The sequence below is a fragment of the Furipterus horrens genome, unplaced genomic scaffold, assembly GCF_987537825.1.
Source record: "Furipterus horrens unplaced genomic scaffold, mFurHor1.1.pri manual_scaffold_11, whole genome shotgun sequence".
NCBI classification, from domain to species: Eukaryota; Metazoa; Chordata; class Mammalia; order Chiroptera; family Furipteridae; genus Furipterus; species Furipterus horrens.
In genome coordinates, this window is record NW_028327181.1 from 72,219,626 (window position 1) to 72,225,421 (window position 5,796).

Sequence of the window (5,796 nt, forward strand, 5' to 3'; positions counted from 1 at the left end):
CATTTAAATTTTTTAAAGTTATTAATATAGTTGGGTTAGTAGTCACCATGTTTTTAACTGTGGTGTATTCATCGTATTTATTTATTATTTGTTTCTGTTTTCCCCCTGACTTGTCTGGTTTTAATTTAACATTTTATATCATTTCACTTTATCTTTTCTTGTAGTGTGTCAATTGTACTTATTTAAAAAAATAATGTGGTTGTTCTAAAAGGTACAATATACATTTTTAATTAACCCAAGTCCACTTTCAATAACACTATATTGCTCTCCTCCTCTGCACGTCATCACCCAAAGAGCAAGTGTGACTAAATGGCACTTTTTCATGAAGACATTATCTTGCTTCCACCTCAATCCACTCTGCCCTCCAGCTGCTTGCCCTCAGAAGGCTGAATTTGATATAATAGTTAATTTGGAATTGTTCTTTAATTTGTTTCTTCACCGATGTCTGCATTCTTCAAACATTTTGAAATTTGCTTCTGATTTTTTGATTCTTATAATTTTAATTTTTGGCTTTCTGTGATTTATTAATAATATTACAGCACAGCAGAAAGATTCAAACAGCCCCACATGGTGCTTTGAAATTCATCCCAACTTTAGGCAGAGTGACCTGCAGGTCGGATGGACTGCCCAAGTCCAAGAGCTTCAGCATTTCCTTCATGTTAGGATCAACCTCGGTGATCTCCTGATTCAGGATCGTAATTCTCTCTCCCCTCCTTCTCTCCTTTTTCTGCCACGTGATGGAGATACTTCTTATGGGGCGTCTCTGCCTCCACTTTATTGGAAGTGTGACATGGCCTGCTGTCTTGTAGCAGAGCTTCTTGCTGGGGATAATGGCCGTTTTCTTGCACATGCGCTTGTTGGTGTGCAAGTTACTTCTCAGTGAGGACCAGGGCCGCTTTGCTCACGGTCTTGGTGCAAATGTGACCCATGTTGGTAGATCTCTGGTACTGCTTCTGATTCTTCAAGAGTACAAGTCTCTTTCCCAAAACACATTTTCAAAACTACATTTTAAGTGATTAGCATAAGACATGAGGAGATTCTCTGAGTTACTCATTGTGTTCTGTTCTGGATCTGGGTAAGGCTTTCATAGGTGTGTGTTTATGTTGTAATATAATTCACTTATGACTTGAGCATTTTCCCATATGTGTGTTACATTGCAGTTTAAAAGGGTTATAAAGTTTAAAAAAAGTGGAAAATATCATAAGATTTTTGAAACAGAAATTTATACTACTTATTCCACATGTACTTGGATTATAATTGTGATATGAAACAATCAAGTATTGTCTAGATGCCTTGACAAATACTCCTGAGTTTTAAAAAGACACAGGCCTTTAAAAATCTCTTGTGTTGGAATTAAAAATGGGGTCCCCCAAACATATTGCCAATGAAGCCTGATTCGCCTGTTATCTGGACTTTGCAAGCTTGTTCTCTGCACAGCTGGGTTCCTTGGTCTAGCTTCCTGATGACTGTCAAGAGTGCCTTGAACTGATTCCTAAGAAGGAGGGATTTAAGGAGCTTTAACCTAACATTTTGATTCAGAATCTTTTTATTACTGCTGTTATTCTGGCTCTGAGCATGTGTCCCAAATCTGAAAATGTTACTTCTGTCTATGTACTATGTCTAAGCCCTGACTTTGCGATCTGTCACTTACTTTATTCTCTGTAAGTGGGTAACCCTGCCCTTTTCTGCTCCAGTTCTCCCCGATTCCCTAGCTACTGATACGATGTATCTAAATCCTGGTCTGGTATTTGAGCTCTTGCTATCACCTCACAAGACCTCTTGATCCAACAGATAGTTGTAGTAGGTTTCAAGGCTGTAGCTGTTCATATTGTACCTGGAGCCTTTCCTCCTGATTTTTCTGTAGGTGTTCTTCGTTAGCTTTCATTGTCCCTAAAACCAATTACTGTTTTCTATTTCTACCTGTTGCCTGTTTCCTTACAGGCCTTTTCTTGACATATCCATTTTTTAAACTTCCCAGAACCCACCTGAGCACAGGATTTATGAATAGAGAGTATTATAAATTGAAGGAATCTCAGGAGTATGTGTATACAAACCTTTCTCTTTATAGAAAAGAAGATTGAAGCTCAGATAAGTTAAGCATATATGTGAGTGATATTTTTAGATATTACTATAATAGGGATAATATTTTAAAATCCTTCTGGAAGTGATCTTCTTTATGGTAATCTGCTTTCTGGTCAAGAACGTGCCTAGATGTGTGGACCTGAAGGCAGATTCCCAGAGCTCTGGACTCTCCATCAAGGCATGAAGAAAGTAGCGAGAGTGTCCAGGTCCCCAAGGGGTTATAGAAATTTCTAGAGAACTGGTGGTCTGGCAGAGACTTGAAGTTGGCACAGAAAGGTGACATTTGGGGACTTAAAACACTGGAGGCTTTATCAGGGGCCATGAATCAGCAGCTCATGTGAGCAGGTGCTCAAATGGCCAGATGGTCACAGCCATACCTGAGTGGCAACCAACACTAGATACCCAGTGAGCAGGCAGGATGGGAAACACCTCAGAGAAGGCCAGCAAGGACTCAGGGAATGGCACACGGGAGAGAGGCCCCTCCATCCCCACTAAATGCCAACTTGAGATCAAAGAGGGAGCAAAGGAAGGTCCTTGAGAAAAAAAAAAAAGGAATTTGGAACTTGGAACGAATGAACATTTTAGTCAGTCGGCATAGAATGGGTAAAACTGAATTACTGTCAATGAGTTTAGTCTATTTTTCTTTTGTAACTGAAATGGAAATTCTAAAGCAAGATGTGAGCAATTCTAAGAAATTAAATTTGTAATCCCAGGCAGAGGAGAATGGTGTTTGAACCCTTGGGGCCCTGAGGAGAGAGAACTCACAGCCCTCAAAAGACAGCAGAAAGGTGAGATCATAAGCAACTTTGCAAAAACAACAAAAACAAAAACAACCAAAAAATGCTTCATCACAAGAGTAGGTGAGAAAGAACAAGAGACTTTCAAAACAGAATGGCTCAGGGAACAGGGACAGTTTCTGCAAACAGGGCTAGCCTGTGTGGCCAGCGGATGATAACATTTCTTGGAACTGCCAGTCCCAATCCAGCAACTACATGACTCAGGGTCCCCCCAAGTTGTCTGAGATTGTGTCCCACCCATCCTGTGAGAGAGGAGGTTAAGGTCAAAATGAAGTTGTTGTGGCGAGAAAATTTAAAAATGGGATTTGATGTGTCCTTGGTTGTAGGCTTAAATCCACACCTGCGAAGATTACCTAGACTTACTGACAAAACCCTCTGACAGACCCAGAACATGTCTCTTCCCCCAGGCACTTTAAACCAACATTAGAACCATCTAGTCGAACTTCCAGGCTAGTATTTTCATATTGTGCTGCAATACATCTGTTTCAAGTCCTAATCACTGCAACCATGTTTTTCTCCTGTTAATTGATATTTCTTGTACAAGTGGGTAACAAATAGGAAGATAAAGGCAGATGTGTTTCAGGACCATGCTAGTAGAAATTATTATTCAGTTTTAACTAATAATGGCCTTTGTAGATGGGTATAATTGTCAGAGATGTGGAAATTACTTTGGATATATAAATTGTGTTGTCTGGAGATCGACCCAAGCTAATACTTTTCTACCGAGTTTCAGTTGCAATGATCCTGAAATGGAGCCGCTGCCTGGCTCCGGGCTGTGCACAGTCGCCACCTTCCCCAGAGATCAGCATAATTTGATGAGGATTTATTATACAAAGGGCTTGAAATTATTATGGAGCTGCACCATATGTTATCCCATATTTGTGAAATTTGCTTCTTCTGGTGCTTTATTTATGAATGTTTTTGCTGAAATAGAGATTTTATAGATTTCAATATACCCTTTGCTCTTGAACCTTTAAATTAAAAAAAAAAATTAAAAATGCTCGTGTGTCTTTACATTTTGATTTATTTAAGTTTGAATGACCACATTGCTATTCAAAGACTGATGCTTCCTATTTAGACCCCAGACATGCAGGAGCCTAACCAGACAAAGGTGGAAAATCAAATTGCAGTCCCTGAATCAAAAAAGCAGCCCAGTGAAATGCAATCAGGTAGAAGTCCATCTGGCTGTCCCACACAATGTGCCTGGGATTCCTCTCAGGTGTGGGAATGTACCCGAGTGGAAATGTGAACACTAATTGCTAATTTCCTGCCTCTCTTCTCTATTTCTCTGGGCCTCTGAAGAAAATAAAAATTGCACATGCCTTTCCAGAGTAGAATCCATCTGGTTTGAGGAAAATGGCATTGCCTCTCAGCAGACCCGGAAGATTTTAAACTACAGCTGCTGAGAAACTTGGGTAGAATACTTCCAACCGGATCCCGAAGGAAAGGGTCATATTATGCAAGACAAGCTTTTGTCATCTTTTCCTGTTGAGCCCTGGGCTTAGTATCTCCAGGCTTACGGTGAGCATACGTGCTGGATCGCAAGGATCTCATCCCGCGTTAGGTAATTGATAGATTACCGCGCGCTGGATAATCTCCAGACTAAACCATTGTGCAGGCCCACGAAGAGAAACCCAACAGCTGTGTTTGCACTGGCTTGTAAAGAATGTGAGATCTTCAAAGACATAAATCAGCATTTATCAGAATCAGTTGGGGAGATTTTTAACCCATGAATGGCCCAGCCCAATCTGCTGGGTCAGAACCTCTTGGAGGTGGGGGGGTCAAGAGGCAGAAGGTGAAGATCCTTCTTGGGCAGCAGACAGCAGAAACACACAGAGCAGCACTATCACCACCTCCTTCTCATTCTCCATTACACTTGTCTGATGTTTTACAGTCTCCTCTGACATCCCCATCTACAGTCTCATTTCATCCTTTCAACAGTCATATAAAGCGGGGAGGATAGATGCTCAAGAATTTTATTAGTCTCCTTTCTGGTTCACTTAAACTCGGTTTCGCCCTTCTAGTCTATCCTCCACACTCCAGTAAGAGAACTCTTTTTAAGGTGTGCATTTCATCTACTCTTTTCCTGTTCAATTATTTTTTAAATGGCTCCCCATTACCTTGAGCATAAATTGCACCTTCTTCATAGGAGACAAAATGTCAGTGATAATCTGGTCTCTGGGAGCCTGCCTGGCCTTATCTCCCATCCCCTCCCCCCCATCATCTATGAAACTTCAGCAACATTGACTTTCCATTTGCGCTACACAAGCCATAATCCATCGCACAAACTCAGTCTACATCTCCCTGTAGCCTGCATGCCTGGCTACTCCTTACTCATTCAGTTACGTCTTTGCTTAATGACTATCTTGGTTCCAGCAGACAGACTTGGGAGTGCCCTTCATTTGTATATATCTCCCATTTTAGTACTTGACACACCTGAGCATCAGCTTTTAAATATATGTTTCTGCACTATAAAGCAATTTCTTTTAGGGCGGAAACTTTGCCTTTTAATCTTTGTGGTGCCAGGCTGAGAACAGAGCCTGGCATGTGAATGGAAGGTTGGAGGAGTCAAAGGATTCCTATTCCAGATACCAACTTGCCGCAGTGACCGGCTCGATGTGGGCTTTACTTGGCTGCTGCCGAGGTGAGCCACGTCATGCATGCACGTCTTGGCAGCATTGCCTTTCACCTATGGGACTCCCTTGTTCCTGCCAGATGATGAGATGCAGTGGGACCTGCTCCCACCACACAAGTGTGACTTGGAAGTGTGGGGAGGCGAACATGCGTGGAGAAAGCATTTGACCAGTGGGGGATGGGAGCAGGAGGATAAGGGCTGAGAAAACAGCACTGAGATTCAGGATTTCTTATGAACACCTGGAAGATAGCCCCACCAGACTGAGGAAGCCCTTGCATTTGA

General features: G+C 41.7%; 1 pseudogene; it reads right to left on the minus strand.

Annotated features, from left to right (window-relative positions):
* Positions 1-553: 553 nt before the first annotated feature.
* Positions 554-929, minus strand: LOC149998223 (small ribosomal subunit protein eS17 pseudogene; annotated as a pseudogene).
* Positions 930-5,796: the final 4,867 nt, after the last annotated feature.